Source organism: Carcharodon carcharias, chromosome 3, assembly GCF_017639515.1.
Source record: "Carcharodon carcharias isolate sCarCar2 chromosome 3, sCarCar2.pri, whole genome shotgun sequence".
Taxonomy (NCBI): domain Eukaryota; kingdom Metazoa; phylum Chordata; class Chondrichthyes; order Lamniformes; family Lamnidae; genus Carcharodon; species Carcharodon carcharias.
The window spans coordinates 63,942,710-63,966,818 of record NC_054469.1 but is presented as its reverse complement, the minus strand read 5'-3'; the positions used below and the strand labels follow the sequence as shown (position 1 = coordinate 63,966,818).

Below are 24,109 nucleotides of genomic sequence, written 5' to 3'. Positions count from 1 at the left end.
TGACCTGATGTGCTCTTTTCTACGTTTGTTCCCAATCCCGCCTTCTAACCCGTGTCTGAGGGGCTGGGAAAGTTCAACTGTTTAGTTTGAGGAGATACTAGGGAAACTGGAGCTGCTTTAATTATAACAACCAACATGAAGAGGAGATCTGACAGCAATATTCAAAATCATAATGGGTTTGGATAAAGTAAAAGGGGAAAAACCTGCTTCCATTGGTTCACGAGTCATTAACTAGAGAGCATTAACCTGAGAACAAATGATGAGGTCAGGAGAACCTTTTTGTGTTTTTACAGATTTAAGTCATTCCATATACATATCCTTCTATGAGAAACAAAGGGTGGAATTCATTATGGCTAATTGAAAGAAAGTGGATTGCTTTTTAAAAAAGGGTTTGGAGAAGGGGCAGAGGAATGGAACCAAGGGGATATCTCTTTCAGTGACTCAGCACAGGCACAATGGGTTAAATGGCCTCTTTTTTTTCATATTTCTCCAAGTGAGGGTCATGGAGTGTAAAATGAATGGCCCCTATCCAGAAAGATGATTAAATATATTTTTTTAAGAGGGATTTGGAAGCATGCAGTCCCAACCAAGAAATTTTTATATTTGTCTGTTGGACTTTGTATCAGTCTGAAGTATACTGAAACTCAACATTTGAATCCAAAAATAATTCTTTGAAAAACTTCCAAAATGGCTCAATGGTTTTTGTGCAGTTTTATTTTTTGGGCCGAAATCATGCATAATGGGAACAGCACCAAGCTTGATCCCTTGTCTCTCCTGAGTTAGTATATGCTGAGTCTGGGCAATGTTGGAAGTTAATCCAGACGACTTCAGAAACCCCAGGCTAGGGAAAGGAAAATTAAAACAAGGTGCCTATGACTGAATTCTGTCCAATAATCCTGACTGTGGAGGCTGAACAAGTGCAGGGGTTGGGTTCAGGTTTGAACTCGCCAAAGTCTCAAATTCTGACAACAGTTATTGTCTTAAGTTCCAATATGGAAAATGATTACTTGGATGATGTGGTTGATACTACAGTGTGAAACACTGTCATCAGGAGAGGAAAAAACTTGAGTTCGGACAGGGAAAGACTATTAATCTAAAACTAGATGAAATGTTTTAATGTTTCTGTTGGCCAGAGTTTTCGACCTGTGTACCCTCAAAACTTTTCTGTTGAACAGACATGAAATAGTGATGTTATTAAATATATATATATATATATATAATAATATAAAATAGAAATATATTATAATGTATATTCATTCAACAACTTTGATCTTTCTAGTGGTTTCTAGCTAGAGATGAACACTCCTAGCCATATGTGATCGCATGCATAATAAATAGGAAAGAAAAGGCAGTGACTGGTCAACAGACGGCATAAGATGCTGGTAAAAACCAGTGTGTTTTAAAAAGAGGTTTGTGTGCGTCAATGAAGTTATTTCTGTATTAACTGCCACCTGAGCTGAATGCAAGTTGTGACAGTCTGTTAGAATATGGTTTGGATTTTTAAAACAGATTGGGCTCTGCATCGGAGATGAGTGGGTGTGCAATTTGGTACTGCCGACCTACCTGGTGATTTTCCACAATCGCAACTGTGGTATTTAAAAATAAAACCTACTGGCACTTGTCCTTCGCTGTCTGCATCCTCCCACCTGAGCCGGAGGGGCTGCTGATCTCCTGAGTGATGGGGGGGCCTCCCATTGGGCCTCCTAGCAGCAGGAGCCAGCTTGGATACCGAGCTCTTTTTGACTCGAAACGTCAACTCTTTTATTCTCCGCCGATGCTGCCAGATCTGCTGAGTTTTTCCAGGTAATTTTGTTTTTGTTTTGGATTTCCAGCATCCGCAGTTTTTTGTTTTTATCACTCTTTTTGTTCTTTAACTGGCCGAAGCACTGGAAACAGTGGCCGATGTGTCTAAAGCACGCTGTATGCAGTCAGGACCTGGAATGGACTAGTCTCCAAGTCCAGTTTCTGACCCCTGATTAAAAATCCAGCTCATGGTCGCTGAAAGAGCAGGAAGCATAGCTGTTAGACTTGGTAACCTGCAAGGCACTGTGCAACTGGTGACCTCCACTTCAAATCAGTGATTAATAGTCCTTTATGAGGATGTTTTTAAAGTTTGATTCACGATTAACTGCACGCGTTTTGGATTATAACTGCCCAGGATTCTGTTTTATATTTGTAATACTATCCGTTTTGATTGTACCATATAGTCCCTATTTCATTATTCAAGTCTACTGATACAGGGCATTTATGACTAAAGAACCATCTCCTATGAAATGCAATGCTTGGTCTGTGTAAACTAACCATAAGGTATGTATTTTCATGCAAATTCTGCACCAAGGTAATGACATGTCGACAGGCTTCATTTATAGTACAGAATTATGCATTTAGTGGACAGTACAAAATGTACCCAACCCCAGTTCGATTTTCAGAGGTATTTGTAAACTAAATTGTAAACAAAGATATAGCTAAATCCTACTGCATGATACATTACAGTTTACATTTATTATGTACTCATCACATGGTGTTTTTCCTCTTTCTTTACTGCTGTTGCATTACCTGAAGAAAATGAAGTACTGATCAGGATTCTGACCCCCTGATGGGGACGAGCACAGAGGTGGGCAGACGCAAAAGTTTGTGCTGTATACTGGCGTGCTGATTTGCTGGCGCCGTCCCATCCCCAAGCCTCGTTCCCAGCGACGGTATGGGAGTTGCCAGGTCAACCTGCCTGCAGGTAGCCAATTAAAAGGGTTAAATGGTCACTTTGTTTGCGGTCGATGACAGAATTTGAGGCCCTTCTGTCTGGCCACAGGTCGCACTGCAGAGGGCATCCCCTCCAGAATGGTGGTCCTGCTGCTGTGTTCATTTTTAAATTTTAAGGACCATTCTGGGGAGACAGTGGCGTAGCGGGTATTGCGGCAATCCAGGGTAATGCTCTGGGGCATATGGTGGAATTTGAATTCAATATAAGTCTAATGATGACCATTTAAAAAAAAACATTGATTGTCGGAAAAACCCATCTGGTTCAGTAATATCCTTTAGGGAAGGAAATCTGCCTTCCTTACTGACTCCAGATCCACAGCAGTGTGGTTGACTCTTAAATGCCCTCTGAAATGGGCAATAAATGCTGGCCCAGCATCCCATGAACTAATAATAATAAAAAAGATTCCCTGAACTGCAGGCTTCATCTCGTTCCGAGCTGGCCTCCCTTAAGTGAATGGCAAGCACCCCCCACTTCCCCCCCCCCCCCCCCCACTTCTCCTCTGGCCATTAGTTGGCCAATCCGGTTATCACTGCCAGCACAGTATAGGATTGTGACCCCCATTTGACCCTGACATGAGATCCCGACCCAAATCCCCACTGTGTTTCATCATTACATATAGTATATATAATATATATGAAATTGCAGTAACATTGAGGGATATAATATTTATTGTATTTACTATGGTTTAATTATATTTCTTCTAGAAGTTATTTTGCTTTTGTTATAATAAACTGTTTACTAAAGTTGGGTTGGTGATTCACAAATCTAATTAATCTACTAATTCACAAAAGTGGCCTCAAATTGAATACTGGAAATAATTTGAAGGTACAGTGTAGTGAACAGATTGGTATAAATACTAACTTGTATAAGATGAGAGAAAATTCATAATTATTTCTTAAAAATAATAATGAGCTCAGTGCAGTTTGTACAACTGAGTCAAACTCACAAAATGTTACAGAAGAATATTCTTTACTTAAAACGAGCAATGAATTCTGACTTGGCAGGTCTGACCCAAGGTAATTGGGCAGGACCCAAGAAGCAGAACAATGAATACATTTTTAATCACAAATCACCTTTGACCTCAAGGGATGAGCTTCCGACCTCAAATTCCCGCTATCAGTAAAACCAGTTAGCCCTACCTCTGTAACCTCACTTCAACCCTGTCTCAGCTCATCTGCGAGTGAAACCCTCATTCATTACCTCGGGACTTCACCATTCCCCCACACCCCTGGCTGACCTCTCATGCTCTACCCTCTGCAAACTTGAGGCCATCTAAAAATCTGCCTTGGGTCGATGGCACTTGCTGCAAATTATCAGCCCTCTGCTCGCTGACCTACATTGGCTCCGGGTCAAGAAACATCTTGATTTTAAAATGATCATTTTTCAAATCCCTCCATAGCCTTGTCCCTCCTGATCTCTGTAATCTGTTCCAGCCCACAACCATAAGATATCTGTGCTCATCTTATTCTAATTGCCTCACCACTGGTGGCCGCACCTTCCAGGCCCTAGGCTCTGGAAAACCCTCCCTATCCCTCTCCACGAGGAAGACACCTCGCATTCCTCCTTCAAGACACTCCTTAAGGCCTACCAAGCTTTTAGTCATATGGCCTAACATATAATGTGACCTACCTCTCCCTGGACCATGACCCTACCACTGAACATCAAGCCATTGTTTCCAGGACTGTCACTGATCTCATCTCCTCTGGAGATCTTCCTCCCACAGCTTCCAACCTGATAGTCGCCCAACCTCGGACGGCCCGCTTCTACCTCCTACCCAAAATCCACAAACAGGACTGTCCCGGCAGACCGATCGTGTCAGCCTGTTCCTGCCCCACGGAACTCATTTCTCGTTATCTTGACTCCCTTCTCTCTCCCCTTGGCCAGTCACTTCCCACCTACATCCGTGATTCCTCTGACACCTTATGTCACATCAACAATTTTCAGCTCCCTAGCCCCGACCACTTCCTCTTCACCATGGACGTCCAATCCCTCTACACCTCCATCCCCCACCAGGATGGTCTGAGGGCCCTTAGCTTCTTCCTCAAACAGAGGCCCGAACAATCCCCATCCACCACTACTCTCCTCCGTCTGGCTGAACTTGTTCTCACGGTGAACAATTTCTCCTTAAACTCCTCTCACTTCCTCCAACTAAAAGGTGTGGCTATGGGTACCCGCATGGGCCCCAGCTATGCCTGTCTCTTTATGGGGTATGTGGAACATTCCTTGTTCCAGTCCTACTCCGGCCCCCTCCCACAGCTCTTTCTCCGGTACATCAATGATTACTTCGGTGCTGCTTCATGCTCTCGTCGGGACCTGGAAAAATTTATTAATTTTGCTTCCAATCTCCACCCCTCCAACATTTTCATATGGTCCATCTCTGACACTTCCCTTCCTTTCCTTGACCTCTCTGTCTCAATTTCTGGTGATAGACTGTCCACCAATATCCATTACAAGCCTACTGACTCCCACAGCTACCTCGACTACAGCTCCTCACACCCCGCTTCCTGTAAGGACTCCATCCCATTCTCTCAGTTCCTTTGCCTCCGTTGCATCTGTTCTGATGATGCTACCTTCAAAAACAGTTCGTCTAATATGTCCTCCTTCTTCCTTAACCGAGGTTTTCCACCCACGGTCATTGACAGGGCCCTCAACCGTGTCCGCCCCATCTCCCGCGCATCTGCCCTCACGCCTTCTCCTCCCTCCCAGAAACATAATAGGGTCCCCCTTGTCCTCACTTATCACCCCACCAGCCTCCGCATTCAAAGGATCATCCTCCGCCATTTCCGCCAACTCCAGCATGATGCCACCACCAAACACATCTTCCCTTCACCTCTCCTGGTGGCATTCTGTTGGGATAGTTCCCTCTGGGACACCGTGGTCCACTCCTTCATCACCTCCTATTCCTCAACCCCCACCTATGGCACCTCCCCATGCCCACGCAAAAGATGCAACACCTGCCCCTTCACTTCCTCTCTCCTCACCGTCCAAGGGCCCAAACACTCCTTTCAAGTGAAGCAGCATTTCACTTGCATTTCCCCTAACTTAGTCTATTGCATTTTTTGCTCCCAATGCGGTCTCCTCTACATTGGAGAGACCAAACGTAAACTGGGCGACCGCTTTGCAGAACACCTGTCCGCAAGAAAGACCCAAACCTCCCTGTCACTTGCCATTTTAACACTCCACCCTGCTCCCTTGCCCACATGTCTGTCCTTGGCTTGCTGCATTGTTCCAGTGAAGTCCAACGCAAACTGTTGGAATAGCACCTCATCTTCTGACTAGGCGCTTTACAGCCTTCCGGACTGAATATTGAATTCAACAACCTTAGATCTTGAACTCCCTCCTCCATCCCCACCCCCTTTCCATTTCTTCCCCCTTCCTTTTGTTTTTTCCAATAATTTATACAGATTTTTCTTTTCCCACCTATTTCCATTATTTTTAAATCTATATCTTTTATGCCCTGTTAGTCTTTCCACCCCACCCCCATTAGAGCTGTACCTTGAGTGCCCTGCTATCCATTCTTAATTAGCATATTTGTTTAGATAATATCACCACCTTCAACACCTCTTTGTTCTTCTGTCTGTGACATCTTTTGATTATCTGCTCCTATCACTGCTTGCTTGTCCCTACAACCACACCATGCCACCCCCCCACTTCTCTCCCGCCCCCCCACTTAAACCAGCTTATATTTCACCCCTCTCCTAATATTCACTCAGTTCTGTTGAAGGGTTATGAGGACTCGAAACGTCAACTCTTTTCTTCTCCGCCGATGCTGCCAGACCTGCTGAGTTTTTCCAGGTAATTCTGTTTTTGTTTTGGATTTCCAGCATCCGCAGTTTTTTGTTTTTTCATCTAATGTGACCTGATGGTCATAATTTGTTTAGTATCACACCTGTGAAGTACCTTGGGATGTTTTATTATGTTAACGGTTCTATTTAAATTTAAGTTGTTGTTCTCAAGAATCTCCCCTTCATGCTCTCTCAAGTCCCTGACACTCCCACCGGCTGTGTATACATTTCACACTCAGCCACAATTCTCTTTGTTTCAGCATCCTACTTTCACATTCATGTCCTTGCACTAACCTTGCTTCTCATTTAAACCATCAGCTCCACTGGGTGCACCTTTGTTTGACTCAGCTGTTTGACTCACTTAGCTCAGCCAGTAGTGCTTTCGCCTCTGCGTCAGAAAGATGCATGTTAAAGTCTCTTTCCAGGACTTTGGCACATTGCTGAGGGAGTGTTTCATAGTTATCAGGTGAAATCAAGGCCCTGTCTGCCTATTCAAGTAGATTTTAAAGATTATACAATGCAAAATGCCTGTCGAGTGTGCATGCTTAATAACAGTGACTGCACTTCAATGTACAAAAAAATTTGGGGATGTCCTAAATTGCATAAATATAAGCTGGTACTTCTTTTCTTCCTTTTGCTCCAGCCTCACCATAGCACCATATTTGATTTCTGTGTTAACCATTTGTGCTGAAAAAGAGCTGTATCCCTACAAAGTCTGCTATCAGATTGATGATTGGTACGAAAAAAATTGGTAAATATCTGCCATTGCCACCTTTCTGGCTAAGGTAGATACAAAGCCTGTTCTACAAACTTTAAACCACAAATCCTGGCAAGACAATTTAGATTTTGGTATTAGAAGCCTGAGAACAGATGCTAGACCTGCAAGTCTTGTGTGTACACAATTTTATGTACTGGCACAAACATGCTGATCTGTGTCAATGTGACCCCCCCAGCTTGTTGAATAAAAATTGTACTTGATTTTCGACGATGACCATTGCCTTGACTGTCCAATGGCCATCCATGCAGCAATGGTGCCACCTGTCTTCAGTGACCATCTGCCAGCACCCCACTCCCCACTTGCTGGGGATTACCTGCCTGGCCCTGGCACCCACAGACCCCGCTTACCTGTTCTCCAGGGTGGAGGCCATCTATGTGCCCTCATCCAACAGGTGCATTCCCAGCAATGGCCACCAACAGCTGTGGCGCTGCTGATCTGCTGGCTCTCTGATTAGGCCGGCAGCTCATGGGAAAGCCACCAACCTGAGGACACCAGCAGCCTCAGCAGCGGCCACTTAATTGGCTGGCACTGGAAAAATGTGGCCCTGGTCCCACTGCCCACCAAAGCTTTCAGCCGTGGTGGTGGGGCCTCTGCTGCCTCTGCAAAGTTCTGGCCTGGAACTTTACTAGTGTAAGTATTTGCATTACAACTTCATCCACATGGCCTCTTCATGAATGTGTAATTATGATATTACAGATTTTAAAGACAACAGTTTTAAAGGTACATTTCTGTCTTCAAACCTTTTATATAGAGTTTAAAAAGCTTTTTCAAAATGGGAGTATGGACAGACAACACAACACCTTTCTATATTTATAAAAACAAAAAAACTGCGGATGCTGGAAATCCAAACAAAAACAGAATTACCTGGAAAAACTCAGCAGGTCTGGCAGCATCGGCGGAGAAGAAAAGAGTTGACGTTTCGGGTCCTCATGACCCTTCGACAGAACTTGAGTTCGAGTCCAGGAAAGAGCTGAAATATAAGCTGGTTTAAGGTGTGTGTGTGGGGGGCGGAGAGATAGAGAGACAGAGAGGTGGAGGGGGTTGGTGTGGTTGTAGGGACAAACAAGCAGTGATAGAAGCAGATCATCAAAAGATGTCAACGACAATAGTACAATAGAACACATAGGTGTTAAAGTTAAAGTTGGTGATATTATCTAAACGAATGTGCTAATTAAGAATATTTGTTCAAGCCCTGTCAGACTCTTATCTCTAGAGCAGTCTACAAAGAGTCACTAAAATACAAAAAGACTCCTCCAGGGATGTCCATTGTATCCTCTAAAAGGTGTGAAAATCCCTTGGCTTCTGAGAGAACAAGAGACAGGAAAGGACTTCAATGTAATTAACTTCATTAATAAAAACAAAAAAACTGCGGATGCTGGAAATCCAAAACAAAAACAGAATTACCTGGAAAAACTCAGCAGGTCTGGCAGCATCGGCGGAGAAGAAAAGAGTTGACGTTTCGAGTTCTCATGACCCTTCGACAGAACTGATTGAATGTTAGCAGAGTGGTGAAATATATGCTGGATTAAGGTGGGGGGGGGGTGGTGGGGGGAGAAAAAGAAGTGGGGTGGGGGTGGTGTGGTTGTAGGGACAAGCAAGCAGTGATAGGAGCAGATAATCAAAAGATGTCACAGACTAGTCTTTCCACCCCACCCCCACTAGAGCTGTACCTTGAGTGCCCTGCCATCCATTCTTAATTAGCACATTCGTTTAGATAATATCACCACCTTCCACACTTCTTTGTTCCATTGTCTGTGACATCTTTTGATTATCTGCTCCTATCACTGCTTGCTTGTTGCTACAACCACACCACCCCCACCCCACTTCTCTTTCTCCCCCCACCCCCCCCAACCTTAAACCAGCATATATTTCACCCCTCTGCTAACATTCAATCAGTTCTGTCGAAGGGTCATGAGGACTCGAAACGTCAACTCTTCTTCTCCGCCGATGCTGCCAGACCTGCTGAGTTTTTCCAGGTAATTCTGTTTTTGTTTTTAATTAACTTCATTGCCTGGATAATGATTCATCAAAATTAACTTGGCTGTCTGTGATAAAGACAGGCTACAGAAGCCATTCTGGGAAGATCCTTCAGGAAGAACTCAGAGGGAGATCATCAAAGCGGTTTTCTCTCTGCCATCGGGTGCCAAAAAGGAAAGTATGAAGAAATCACCTGCCATTCTGCCGACTGAGTCCAGGTAATCTGCAAGTGCTGTAACTGCAGGACTAACGAGGAATAAGAAACATTCTCTCTCCCAAAACCTGCTTGAACTGCTGAGTCTACCTGAAAAAAGCTAATGCCAACTAGACGAATGCAGAAGCCATCGCAGCTGCTAACTGAGCCTCAAGTTTCAACCCTTTCACTTCAGAATGAAGGAATTCAAGCAATGGGCTCAGATCTCTGTTTTGTAGAGATTGATTTGAAATCTCGTCTCTAAGTATCTTTTTTCTTTTATTTGCATTTTAATCTTTGTATCTGTATTTTTATCCCTTTTACTTAAGTAACTTGCAGCAGTAGTTTTGTCATAAAATAACCTTTATCGTGTTTAAGACTAAAGCTTGTCTGCTGGGTTATTTTTAAATTGAACCACTGATAAATTAAAAGGTCACTACATACACAAGCGTACACAGGCACGCGCGCACACGTTCCTAGCTCACGGACCACTTTCAGAAAATACCTTTTCCCTGGTCATGACAGTCTTATTAAATCAGTGTGTAAAAATATGTTAACTTGACAAATGTATTAATTGGCATTCTGAATGAGTTCATTTTGATTCTGTTTTCTTTTGCTATTTGACATTTGAAAATGGGCCTTCTAGGTTTTTCAATAATCAATATACAAAATTTATAACATCATTATTATACAAGGTTATATACAAAGCTGACACTCCAGTGCTGAACTGAGGGAGTACTGCACTGTTAGAGCTGCCATCTTACAAATGAAATGTTAGACCAAGGCCCCATCTGCCTTGGGTGGCTGTAAAAGTGGCACTATTTCGAAGAGGAGCAGGAGAGTTATCCCTGGTGCCCTGACCAATATTTATCCTTCAGACAACATCATTAAAAAAACAGATTATCTGGTCATTATCACATTGCTATTTTTGGGATTTGCTGAGTGCAAATTGGCTGCTGTGTTTTCTACATTATAACAATGACAACTCTTTTAAAAAGTACTTCTTTGGCAAGAAAGTGCTTTGAGATGCTGGGTGGCCAGAAAAGAGTTATATGAATGCAAGTCTTTTTTTTAATTTTCACTTTGGAAGAGGTGAATTGTTTTGAGTCACTATTGTGATTTTATTTAGGTATTAAGAATGATGAGACAAATTTTGAAATTTATTTTAATACGTCCCACTGTTTCATACTAATGCATTCTTAATGATATCCTGTTAATGTTTGACTCTCAACAGTTTTGGATTTAAGCATTCAGCTTCACTCAACCTCTTATAATCCCAATAACTGATGTATTATAATTGCTTTATTGGTGACATTTTTAAACGTTCTAATATTGTTTTAAATTGGCCGATTTTAAAAGGCCATTTATAACATTAACTTAATTTAATGCTTCACACCAACTACAAAAATAATGTGTGTTAAAGAATTGGGATGCCGAAGATTGAAAAGAATTATCAAAAATACCAGAAACCCTAAAAACTCAAATGTACCATGCACAAAGGACAGGATTCTGCCTCCATTGCACGGGAACAGGTGAATGTGAAAATCTGTGCTGTTGCCTGGTGTGCTGGCAGCATCCTGCCTACCTGGGCCATTTTCCAGGAGATGGGACTGAGGGGAGCTGTAAGTGGCAGATAACCAATTAAGGCCTTTAAAGGCTCCATAAGGCCTATTGTCGGAGACCATCTGGAATTTTCCAAGGCAGCGGGGACTAGGCCAACAACCTGGAGGTGACTTCCTCATGGGAGACTGCGGGTCCAATGCTTTGGGTAGGCTTTGAAGTTTTCTCCATCTGCCTGGCTGCAGCTGTAGGACATCCTGTGGAGGGGTTAACCTGTTAAATTGATGGCAAGGCTACTGTGGCCATCTTTTATTTAAAAATTTAGAAAGTTGGAGATAGGGTGCCTCAAAACAGAGGTGATGACTCTCACCTGCTTGCATGTTTACTTGCTCGTTCCCTCACTCGCTCTCTTGCTTTGTCCCTCTTTCTCTCGCCTGAAGAGGCAGCCTGCTGTTTCCTCCATGCTGGAGGTCCTCCTGTCGGCTCTCGAACTTTGAGACGGACAGTGAGGCTGCCATCTGGCCACTAATTGGTCAGCTTGGGGAAGATCAGTTTGGTGACAGTTCCACACAAAATGCAGAGTTGTCTGTTTTGGTTCTTTTCAACTTTCTGATGTTCTATGTGTCTACTTTTCTCTTATTTTTGAGTGGAATTCAGTGCAAAACAACTTGTCTTCCTGTGTTGCATAATAATAATGGGCTCATATTATTTATGAATGAATACATGCTCATTCACTTAGCTTCATGCAAAATGGCCATTATTTTACTAATTAAAATGGTTAAATCGATGCTTTTGTAGGATATAATAGTCGCAGATTAACAGATAACGGGTGGGATTTTCCAGCCGTACCTGCTGCCAGGTGCCAGCTGAAAGCTAATGGACTTCTGGCTGGGCCGCCGAATCTCCCGCGGCCAGTCCAGCCACGATGGGGTTGGCAAATCATCTCTGTTCTAGAACATCAATGTAGGAGTTCCTCAGGGTAGTGTTCCAGGCCCAACCAGCTTCACTTGCTTCATCATCCTTCCAACATAAGGTCAGAAGTGGGGATGTTCGCTGCTGCACAATGTTCAGCACCTTTCGCAACTCCTCAGATACTGAAGCAGTCTATGTCCAAATGCAACAAGACCTGAACAATATCCAGGCTTAGGCTGACAAGTGGAAAGTAACATTCAAGCCACACAAGTGCCAGGCAATGACTCTCCAACAAGAGAGAGTCTAACCATCATCCCTTTATTTTCAATGGCATTACCATCGCTGAATCCCCCACTATCAACATCCTGGGGGTTACCATTGACCAAAAACTCAACTGGACTAACCATATAAATATTGTGGCTACAAGAGCAGGTCAGAGGTTAGGAATCCTAAAGTGAATAACTTGTCGCTTGACTCCCCAAAGTCTGTCCACCATCTACAAGTCACAAGTCAGGAGTGTAATGGAATATTCCCAGCTTGCCTGAATGAATGCAGCTCCAACTACACTGAAGAAGCTTGACACCGTCCAGGACAAAGCAGCCCACTGGATTGGCACCACATCCACAAGCATTCACACCCTCCACCACAAACGCACAGTAGCAGCACTGTGTACCATCTACAAGATGCACTGTAGGGATTCACCCAAGGTTCCTTCGACACCACTTTCCAAACCCACAACCACTACCACCTGGAAGTGGAGAAGAAGGACAAAGGCAGCAGATGCATGAGAACACCACCACTTGGAAGTTCCCCTCCAAACCACTCACTATCCTGACTTGGAAATATATCACCATTCCTTCACTGTCGTTCGATCAAAGTCCTGGAACTCCCTCCCTAACAGCACTTTGGGTGTACCTATACCACAGGGACTGTAGCAGTTCAAGAAAGCAGCTCGCCACCACCTCCTCAAAGACAATTAGGGGTGGGCAATAAATGCTGGCCTAGCCAGTGACCATAAACTAATTTTCAAAAATCCCAGTCCTTGTCTCTGTTAGGACATTGCAAAAAAACTGGTCTAAAATTAGTAAGTTCCTAAAATCCATTACTCTAAAATGTAGATTAAATGAGTGATCAAGAATATGACATGTCATAAGCAATATTTTATCAGCTTTACTTGAGCTTTCAGGTTTATAGAAATAGCTGCTGTGTTGTGTACAGGAAGAATAAATCACTTTTTTTTCCACTTGCAGGCCACCCACATCCTGTGGTTTAGAGGGTTGGCCCTCCGGTCTCTGTGAAACATATTCTGAGCTAGGTATTTGGAGGGAAGTCATAATCAATCCAAGGATTGATTGCCCATCCTCAGCACTGTAAGGGATCAGGAATATAGGATTAAGCCTGTGCCCCACACAATTGTGGTGTAAGACTTGTGCTCTAATTGTGTCATCCAAAAGGTGCACTTTACGCAAAAATTTTTTTTGGAAAAATATACTTTATTCATAAAATATCTCGAAGACCATTACAAAACATTTTAAAATCACCATCCCAAAAGTACAATCAGATTCAACTTTTACACTTGGATCACGAGGTGCATCAATACAATCAATGAATCAGGAGAGGCTATTAAAGTCCCCAGAACACAAAATAGGACAGAGTGTTTGGAAAGGGCTAGGAATCTAACTTCAAGCACATCAGATAAAGGGACGACAATGAGAAAGGGGACGGGAAATACAGGACTGAAGGTGTTGTATCTGAATGTACGTAGTATACGAAATAAGGTAAATGAGCTTGTGGCACAGATTGAAATTGGCAGATATGATGTGGTGGGCATCACAGACATGGCTGCAAGGGGATCAGGACTGGGAGCTAAACATCCAAGGAGATACGTCCTATCGAAAAGATAGGCAGGTTGACAGAGGGGGTGGGGTTGCTTTGTTAGTAAGAAATGAAATTAAATCCATAGCAAGAAATGATGTAGGGTTAAATGATGTAGAATCTATGTGGGTAGAGTTGAGGAACCACAAAGGTAAAAAAACCATAATGGGAGTTATGTACAGGCCTCCAAACAGTAGTCAGGATGTGGGGCACAAGATACACCAGGAGATAGAAAAGGTGTGTAAGAAAGGCAAGGTTACAGTGATCATGGAGGATTTTAATATGCAGGTAGACTGGGAAAATCAGGTTGGTAGTGGATCCCAAGAAAAGGAATTTGTGGAATATCTACGAGATGGCTTTTTGGAGCAGCTTGTGGTGGAGCCCACTAGGGAACAGGCAATTCTAGATTTAGTGATGTGTAATGAGGCAGATTTGATAAGGGAGCTTAAGGTGAAGGAACCCTTAGGAGGAAGTGACCATAAAATGATAGAATTTACCCTGCAATTTGAGATGAAAAAGCTGGAATCAGATGTAACAGTATTACAGTTGAATAAAGGCAACTACAGAGGCATGAGGGAGGAGCTGGCCAGAATTGACTGGGAGATGAGCCTAGCAGGAAAGACAGTGGAACAGCAATGGCAGGTGTTTCTGGGAGTAATTTGGGAGACACAGCAAAAATTCATCCCTAGGAAGAAGAAGCATACTAAAGGGAGGACGAGGCAACCATGGCCGACAAGGGAAGTCAGGGACAGCATAAAAGTTAAAGAGAAAGCTTACAATGCGGCGAAGAGCAGTGGGGAACCAGAGGATTGGGAAGCCTACAAAGACCAACAGAGGACTAAAAAAGAAATGAGGAGGGAGAAGATTAAATATGAGGGTAAACTAGCCAGTAATATAAAAGAAGATTGCAAGAGTTTTTTTAGATATATGAAGGGTAAGAGAGAGGCAAAAGTGGACATTGGGCCGCTGGAAAATGACGCTGGAGAAGTAGTAGTGGGGAACAAAGAAATGGCAAAGGAACTGAATAGGTACTTCACAGTGGAAGACACGAGTAACATCCCCAAAGTTCAAGAGAGTCGGGGAGGCAGAGGTGAGTATGGTGGCCATTACCAAGGAGAAGGTGCTAGGGAAACTGAAAGGTCTGAAGGTGGATAAATCACCTGAACCAGATGGATTACACGCCAGAGTTCTGAAGGAGATAGCTGAAGAGATAGTTAGAAGTTAGATAGATAGAAGAGGCGTTAGTGGTGATCTTTCAGGAATCACTGGAGTCAGGGATGGTCCCAGAGGACTGGAAAATCGCTAATGTAACCCTCCTGTTTAAGAAGGGAGTGAGGCAAAAGACGGGAAATTACAGGCCGATTAGCCTGACCTCGGTCATTGGTAAGATTTTAGAGTCCATTATTAAGGATGAGATTTCAGAATACTTGGAAGTGCATGGTAAAATCGGGCAAAGTCAGCATGGTTTCATCAAGGGGAGGTCATGCCTGACAAATCTGTTAGAATTCTTTGAGGAGGTAACGAGTAGGTTAGACAAAGGAGAGCCAATGGATGTTATCTACTTGGACTTCCAGAAGGCCTTTGACAAGGTGCAGCACAGGAGGCTACTCAGTAAGATAAGAGCCCATGGTGTTAGAGGCAAGTTACTAGCATGGATAGAAGATTGGCTGTCTGGCAGGAGGCAGAGAGTGGGGATAAGGGGGTCCTTCTCAGGATGGCGGCCGGTGACTAGTGGAATTCCTCAAGGGTCAGTGTTGGGACCACAACTTTTCAATTTATACATTAATGACGTAGATGAAGGAACTGAAGCCATCCTGGCTAAGTTTGCAGATGGTACAAAGATAGGTGGAGGGACAGGTAGTATTGAGGAGGTGGGGAGGCTGCAAAAAGATTTGGACAGGTTAGGAGAATGGGCAAAGAAGTGGCAGATGGAATACAACGTGGGGAAGTGGGGGTCATGCACTTTGGTACGAAAAATAGAGGTATAGACTATTTTCTAAATGGGGAGAGAATTCAGAAATCTGGAATGCAAAGGGACTTGGGAGTCCTAGTCCAGGATTCTCTTAAGGTTAACTTGCATGTTGAGTCAGTAGTTAGGAAGGCAAATGCAATGTTGGCATTTATTTCGAGAGGACTAGAATATAAAAGCAGGGATGTGCTGCTGAGGCTTTATAAGGCTCTGGTCAGAGCACATTTAGAATATTGTGAGCAATTTTGGGCCCCGTATCTCAGGAAGAATGTGCTGGCCCTGGAGAGGGTTCAGAGGAGTTTCACGAGAATGATCCCAGGAATGAAAGGCTTAACATATGAGGAACGTTTGAGGACTCTGGGTCTATACTCGATGGAGTTTAGAAGGATGAGGGAGGATCTGATTGAAACTTACAGAAGACTGAAAGGCTTGGATAGAGTGGAGTTGGGGAAGATGTTTCCATTAGTAGGAGAGACTAGGACCCGAGGGCACAGCCTGAGAGTAAAGGGAAGACCTTTTAGAACGGAGATGAGGAGAACTTCTTTAGCCAGAGAGTGGTGAATCTATGGAATTCATTGCCACGGAAGGCTGTGGAGGCCAGGTCATTGAGTGTATTTAAGAGCCAGATAGATAGGTTCTTGATTGGTAAGGGGATCAAAGGTTATGGGGAGAAGGCGGGAGAATGGGGTTGAGAAACTTATCAGCCATGATTGAATGGTGGAGCAGATAGGAGCAGAAATTAGGCCAATGTCTTATGGTCTTATGGAATATTACAATCATTTCAATCTGGTCAATGCAGACAATCAGACAATGGCATTGGAGTTATCAACATACATTGTGTTGTACTCTGAGGTGCTTCAAGGCAATTATAATACAATTAGTGTTCAATGCATACATTTGTTTTGTGCTGTACAGACTTTACGCAAATATTCTATTTGTACATATGGCTGGCCCTTTGTAGTGCACTGGTTAGGTCTCAGCTAGAGTATTGTGAGCATCTGTTCACCATAGTTAAGTAAGTATGCTGATCCTTATGATAGGGCGCAAAAGAAATTTCCTAGAATGGCACCAGGGATGAGGGACTTCAGTTAAGTGGAAAGATTCAAAAAGCTGGGATTTTTCTCCTTGAAGCAGAGAAGGCATTAGCGTTTTTATCAAATTTCAATCATAAAGAAAAATAAACAGGGCTGTGGGGACAGAGCAGAAAAGCAGGACTAATTGACCAATTCTTTCAAACACAGGCACAATCGGCTGAATTGGCGACTTCTGTGCTGTATCATTCTCTGATTCTAATGCTGAGTTGAGTTTCTTCATCAGACAGTATTATTAAATATATTGAATCTTTTGTAAAAGGAAATGCATGCAAAGTTTATTCTGAAATGTGCTCTCTTGGTTATTTTAGGATTTGGAATGTGCAGTTATGCAATAAAGCTGAATCTATGCTTGTCTTAATCTGTGCATTTTATTAATAGCGTATTGGAGCCGTAGCTTTTTTATACTGACTTTGGTGTTTTCTGTTTGACTATATTTACAACAAATTGCATGAATACAGTGCCTTTTAACAGGGTGCTTCACAGAGGCATAATTGGACAAAAGTGGACACTGAGCTAGAGAATAAACTACAGGTATAAGGGGCGATCAGAGGTGGGGACGACCCTAAAGGGAGAGAGAGAAATGGAGACGGGAGGTGTTTAAAGAGGAGTTGGTGTGGCATGCTGCGGAATATTAGCAGCAGTTGCACTGAGGCAAGGACGGAGGCAAATAATGGGCGCAATTTTGTGGCAGGGCAGAGCCAAAAATTGCGGGGAGCCATTCAAAAGTCCGTTAACTTCGGCAGATCTGGGAAATCCTGCCAGTGGGAGGGGCTGTAAAATTCAGCCCAATGGTACAAGATGAAACTAGGTAATCTTTGTGATGGAGTGGGGGCTTGGGTCAGGGCCAGATGTGATGCTGATGATGTGAACAGTCTACTTCAACCTGACACACTGATTGGAGAGGGAGATTGGATCAGTACGGAGTTAATGGTTGAAGACAAAAGTAAAAATACCTGGAAAAACTCAGCAGGTCTGGCAGCATCTGCGGAGAGGAATACAGTTAACGTTTCGAGTCTATATGACTCTTCAGCAGAACTAATTAAAAATAGAAGAGAGGTGAAATATAAGCTGGTTTAAGGAGGGGGTGGGGCAGGATAGAGGGCCAGTGATAGGTGGAGATAGTCAAAAGATGTCATAGACAAAAGGATAAAGAGGTGTTGAACGTGGTGATAATATCTAAGGAATGTGCTAATTAAGGGTAGAAAGCAGGACGAGCAAGGTACAGGTAGCCCTAGTGAGGGTGGGGTGGGGTGAAGGAATCGAAAAAGGCTAAAAGATAGAGATAAACCTCTATAACCTCTATAACACTGGCCTCTACCTCGCAGAGGCTGAGCGTCAACTCGCAGACACTTACTCCTACCTCCCCCTGGACCATGACCCCACCACTGAACATCAAGCCATTGCTTCCAGGACTGTTACTGACCTCATCTCCTCTGGAGATCTTCCTTCCACAACTTCCAACCTCATAGTCTCCCAACCTCGGACAGCCCGCTTCTACCTCCTATCCAAAATCCACAAACTGGACTGTCCCAGCCGACCGATGGTGTCAGCCTGTTCCTGCCCCACAGAACTCATTTCTTGCTATCTTGACTCCATTCTCTCTCCCCTTGTCCAGTTCCTTCCCACCTACATCCGTGATTCCTCTGACATCCTACATCATATCAACAATTTCCAGTTCCCTGTCCCCAACCGCCTCCTCATCACCATTGACATCCAATCCCTCTACACCTCCATCCCCCACCGGGATGGTCTGATGGCTCTCAGCTTCTTCCTCGAACAAAGGCCCGAACAATCCCCATCCACCACTACTATCCTCCATCTGGCTGAACTTGTTCTCACAGTGAACAATTTCTCCTTAAACTCCTCTCACTTCCTCCAAATAAAAGGTGTGGCTAAGGGCCCCAGCTATGCCTGTCTCTTTTTGGGGTATGTGGAACATTATTTGTTCCAGTCCTACTCCGGCCCCCTCTCACAACTCTTTCGCCGGTACATCGATGATTACTTCGGTGCTGCTTCATGCTCTCGTCTGGACCTGGAAAAATTTATTAATTTTGCTTCCAATTTCCATTCCTCCATCATTTTCACATGGTCCATCTCTGACACTTCCTTTCCCTTCCTTGACCTCTCTGTCTCAATTTCTGGTGATAGACTGTCCACCAATATCCATTACAAGCCTACCGACTCCTACAGCTACCTCGACTACAGCTCCTCACACCCTGCTTCCTGTAAGGACTCCATCCCATTCTCTCAGTTCCTTCGCCTCCATCGCATCTGTTCTGTTGATGCCACTTTCAAAAACAGTTCCTCTGACATGTGTCCCTTCTTCCTTAACTGAGGTTTTCCACCCACGGTGGTTGACAGGGCCCTCAACATGTCCGGCCCATCTCCCACACATCCGCCCTCACACCTTCCTCTCCCTCCCAGAACCATGATAGGGTCCCCCTTGTCCTCACTTATCACCCCACCAGCCTCCGCATTCAAAGGATCATCCTCCGCCATTTCCGCCAACTCCAGCAAACACATCTTCCCTTCACCCACCACCCCCCCCCCACCCGCGGCATTCCGCAGGGATCATTCCCTCCGGGACCCCCTGGTCCACTCCTCCATCACCCCCTACACGTCAACTGCCTCCCACGGCACCTTCCCATGCAACCACAGAAGGTGCAACACCTGCCCCTTTACTTTCCCTCTCCTCACCGTCCAAGGGCCCAAACAATCCTTTCAAGTGAAGCAGCATTTCACTTGCACTTCCCTCAATTTGGTCTACTGTATTTGTTGCTCCCAATGCGGTTTCCTCTACCTTGGAGAGAACAAATGCAGACCGGGTGACCGCTTTGCAGAACACCTTCGGTTTGTGCAAAAGCATTATCCAGACCTCCCTGTCACTTGCCATTTCAACACTCCACTCTTATCTCATGCCCACATGTCTGTCCTTGGCCTGCTGCATTGTTCCGGTAAAGCTCAACGCAAACTGGAGGAACAGCACCTCATCTTCCGACTAGGTACTTTACAGCCTTCTGGACTGAATATTGAGTTCAACAATTTTAGATCATGAACTCTCTCCTCCATCCCCACCCCCTTTCCGATGCCCCCTTTTTTTCCCAATAATTTATATGGATTTTTCTTTTCCCACTTATTTCCATTATTTTTAACTGTATTTCCAACCATTGTTTTATCCCTACCTTTAGGCATTTTCGCCTCCTTCACCCCACCCCCACTAGGGTTATCTGTACCTTGCTCGTTCTGCTTTCTACCCTTAGTTAGCACATTCCTTAGATAATATCACCACCTTCAACACCTCTTTGTCCTTTTGTCAATGACATCTTTTGACTATCTCCACCTATCACTGGCCCTCTATCCAGCTCTACTTGCCCCACCCACCCCCCCTTAAACCAGCTTATATTACACCTCTCTTTTGTTTTTACTTAATTCTGTTGAAGCGTCATACGGACTCGAAACATTAACTGTGTTCCTCTCCGCAGATGCTGCCAGACCTGCTGAGTTTTGCCAGGTATTTTTATTTTTGTTTTGGATTTCCAGCATCCGCAGTTTTTTGCTTTTATAATGGTTGAAGACGATGGCTTTGCTCTTGCCAATGTTTAACTAGAATAAATTGCAGCTCATCCAAGGCTGGATGTTAAACAAGAAGGCTGACAGCACAGAGATTTAAATGTGAAGAATGGCCATGTTGAACATATGTGTAATGAACTCTACCCCATCATGTGTCAGTGCCTTCAAAGGGTGAAGACAAAAAAAAAGCAAGGGATAAGTAATTTGAATGCTGCTGACTATGAAAGACCAGTTTAAGTATTTTATAAAACTATCTTTCTTTCCCCCCGCCACCCCTCTAAGATCCCTTTTGGGCCAGTCACCATCACCAGGGAGGTGGAATGAACTTCCAGCTCATTCTGCAATATGGGAACATTGCTAAGATTGAGGCTTGTTATCAGGGCAATTCGTACCCTACAAAGCTGCTGTTCCATGGCATATTGGACATTATATGTGTGTGTCTTTAAACTCATTCTCAGGAAGTGAGTGTTACTGGAAAGATGAACATTCATGATCCATTCCTGGGTGCCCTTGAGGAGGTGATGATGGGCCACCTATTTGAACCACTGCAGTCTGTTGGTGAAGGTACTCCCACAATTCCATTGTATATTGCCATCAAACTTATGTCTAATTGTTTTTAACCATCTTCTCTTTTCTTCCCTCCCTGGCACGCCACCTCCCTCCCATCCCATTCCCCTTTAGGCCTCTTGTCATCTTGTAACCTCGTTGGGTTAGTAAAATAGGACATAAATTCTTGAACAGTCATGAAGATCAGTGAACTATCAATAGGATTTACCCCAAGATGGCAGTCTAGCTTATTAAGTCCTTCATAGTTCTGGCTTTGCGTCACTCAACAATGACGTATTTTATTCTTGAAACCTCTATCCAAAAGATGACATTGCCCAGGAATTTGTGATAGGTATCAGCAGGGGCCTTATGAGAATTCTAAACATTATCAGTATAAAGTACTTTATTCACAGCTAGCAACTCGTCTAAGATCTGGCTGAACTCAGCTCACTAACACAGGAATAATGAATCTAGAAGGGACTGCAAAGGCATGAAGGTTGCCTCTTCAAGTTTGGAATCCAGGAATAGGCCTCCAGGTCACAGGAATTTACTCATGAAAAACAATTTATAGTGGTAGCTACCATACAAAATTCCAGTATTATCTCCACACCAAATCCTACTCAATTCTTGCATAAAATTCCACTACAGCAACTTGCTTCCCATACAATCTTGTTAAGTGTCATTCCTGATCCCAGCATAACAATTCCCACTAATGATTTTCAGAGAAGATAATGTCAAATACTGCTCCATGATAGCGCAATTCACTCTTGGGGAAACTATTTTTATTTAACTGCTTGATGTTGTTTCTTGATTAGGTTAAATTGTTTGAATGAATGATTAAATGGGCTGTTACATCAAGAATTACTGTTTTCATGCTTTGTTCATAGAAATTCCAGTACATGAATGGCATTTTCTTGGCAAACTGGTCCAGATTCAGCTGTACTGCCACTACTGAGACCTGGCATTTAAATGTGTAATACTACATTCTATATTGTGCTGGCCCCTATTCTAGATAGGCTTCATTTGAGACATCAAGTTTAAGCTTATACTCCAAACTGCTAATTCCAAAACACAGTAATACAGAAACCTTAAAAGTACATCGATTCACCCCACAGGAGGAAGCCATTCAGCTCATTATATTTGTGGTGGCTCTTTGCATGAACTAATCCCTTTGCCTGTTATCCTCCATCGTCCAGCTCCTAATATTTATCCCACTTTTAAAATGCAATGGTTTCTACTTCAGCTAATGTCAATGACAAATATTCCAACAACTTTGGAAAGTAAATTTCTACTGGCCTCTTTTCTCCCTCCCTTAGTGAAAATTTTAAATTGACAATCGTTGTTACTGACTCCCAGCCAAAGGAAGTAGACTTTCCTTATTTATTATATCAAAGCCTTTTTTTTTAAAATAAAACAACTGCTAAGTCCTTTGACCTTTTTATTTCTAATCCAGCAGATATGGTCCCAGAAGTTTATATCTACTCTTACCTATAGATTTACTTTCAAGATTTGCTTTCCCCACTTGGTGGCTTTATTGCTCTTACTGTAATAGGGTGCAGCTGTAGTCAGGATTCTAACTCTGGCAGAATTGTTGGACAGAATTTTACGTCCTGCGTGCAGCTGCGCGCCCAACCCGATCGGGCATAAAGTAACGTGCGATGATATCGGTTGCGCACTCGCACGATATTTCGGTTGGCGGGCACGCACGAGAGTCGGCAGTGTGCGCGCCAACAATTAAGAAGCCTGTTAAGAACATTAATTCAAGAATTAAGAGAATTTTTTCACTGCCTGTCCACCGTTCCGGTTGGCGGGCAGGTGAATCGGCCAAGCAGCCTTTGCATTTTTGAGGAAACCTTATCCATTGGCAGGATGAGGCTTCTGACATTAATTTTAAAAAAAAATGTTTTGACTATTTTTATTATGTATATGTTCAGGTGAGTGAGTCCTGTGTGGGGACATTTTTTTTTCAGAATTTCCAAATCTTTATTTTTGCTTATAAAATTTTTCAGCTCCCTGAGGCAACTCTCTGCCTTCAGGGCGCTTTCATTGTGTGCTCCGCCACACCTGCGCAAACTTCAGCACTTACCCTCCTCCCACCCCCACCCCGGCACCACTGAGCTAGCGCGTGTTTCACGCTGGCTGGCTGTTAATTGGCCAGCTGGCATGAAATCGCGGTCGGAGGCCGATCGCGGGTGGAGGCCCGTTTCCCGGCCACTCCTGGGCCCGCCCACCGTGCCCTTCCAACGACCTGAAAATTCTGCCCATTGTCTTATTCAGGTTCACCGTTACATCTTTGCTTTTGCACTCTGCCACTCTTACAAAACCCATTAAGCCTGCAGGAAATAGCTTCTGTTATCAATGGGGGTGAAGCATCAGGAATTGGATTGGCCATGAAGTGTGACAGATTGTAAGTCATTTAAACATTTTATTTAATGTTTCCTTTCGGTTACCCATCAAACCAAGTTGCATACTTAAGCTAAATGAGTGATAGCAACTTCCTGTTTAAGGTGGTGAACTGGCCTGGTATTTGATCAGTTTTAGATTAAAAGTATTTAACTGTGAAATTGTCAAAACAGGTTTTCATTTGGTGGAAAAAGAGCCCTCAGGGCAATGGAAATGATGTAGAACAATCCATGTGTTGTGGGGAAAAGATGAATTTTCCCATGAATTTGAGGGTTTATTCAGTGCCCATGCATTCAAAGAAGGTTGCTTAACGTGCCCGGTATTCACCCAACAATGTTTTATCCCTAGGTCTAACTGTAACTTGTGTCTCACGGCTCTTTACTGGAAGCACATGGTTGGCAAATGTGTCTTACGAAAGCTTCTTGAAATGGAATGCACTTCAATGGCATGATTCCAGTCAGACAAAGGATTCTTGTTGAAAGCCCATGTTGCTGGAGGATTTGTTGTTTACTGTTACACAACAATCCATATTCGTCATTAGGAGGGAGGGCAAACATACAGCTGTCTTGCCTTTTATGCAAGTTGCTGATATAGAAAGGCACAAAATTGTTGAGAACCGTGTGAAGCTGTGCTTGGTGATGCCGGAAAGCAGAAAAAAAGGCAAATTTCAGTTGAAAAACGAAGCA

General features: G+C 43.6%; 1 protein-coding gene across 2 annotated transcripts in view; it reads left to right on the top strand.

Annotated features, from left to right (window-relative positions):
* LOC121276101 (voltage-dependent L-type calcium channel subunit beta-2-like) overlaps positions 1–24,109 on the top strand; it is a 118,475-nt gene that overhangs the window by 28,926 nt on the left and 65,440 nt on the right. The gene's annotated exons all lie outside the window — the stretch shown is intronic.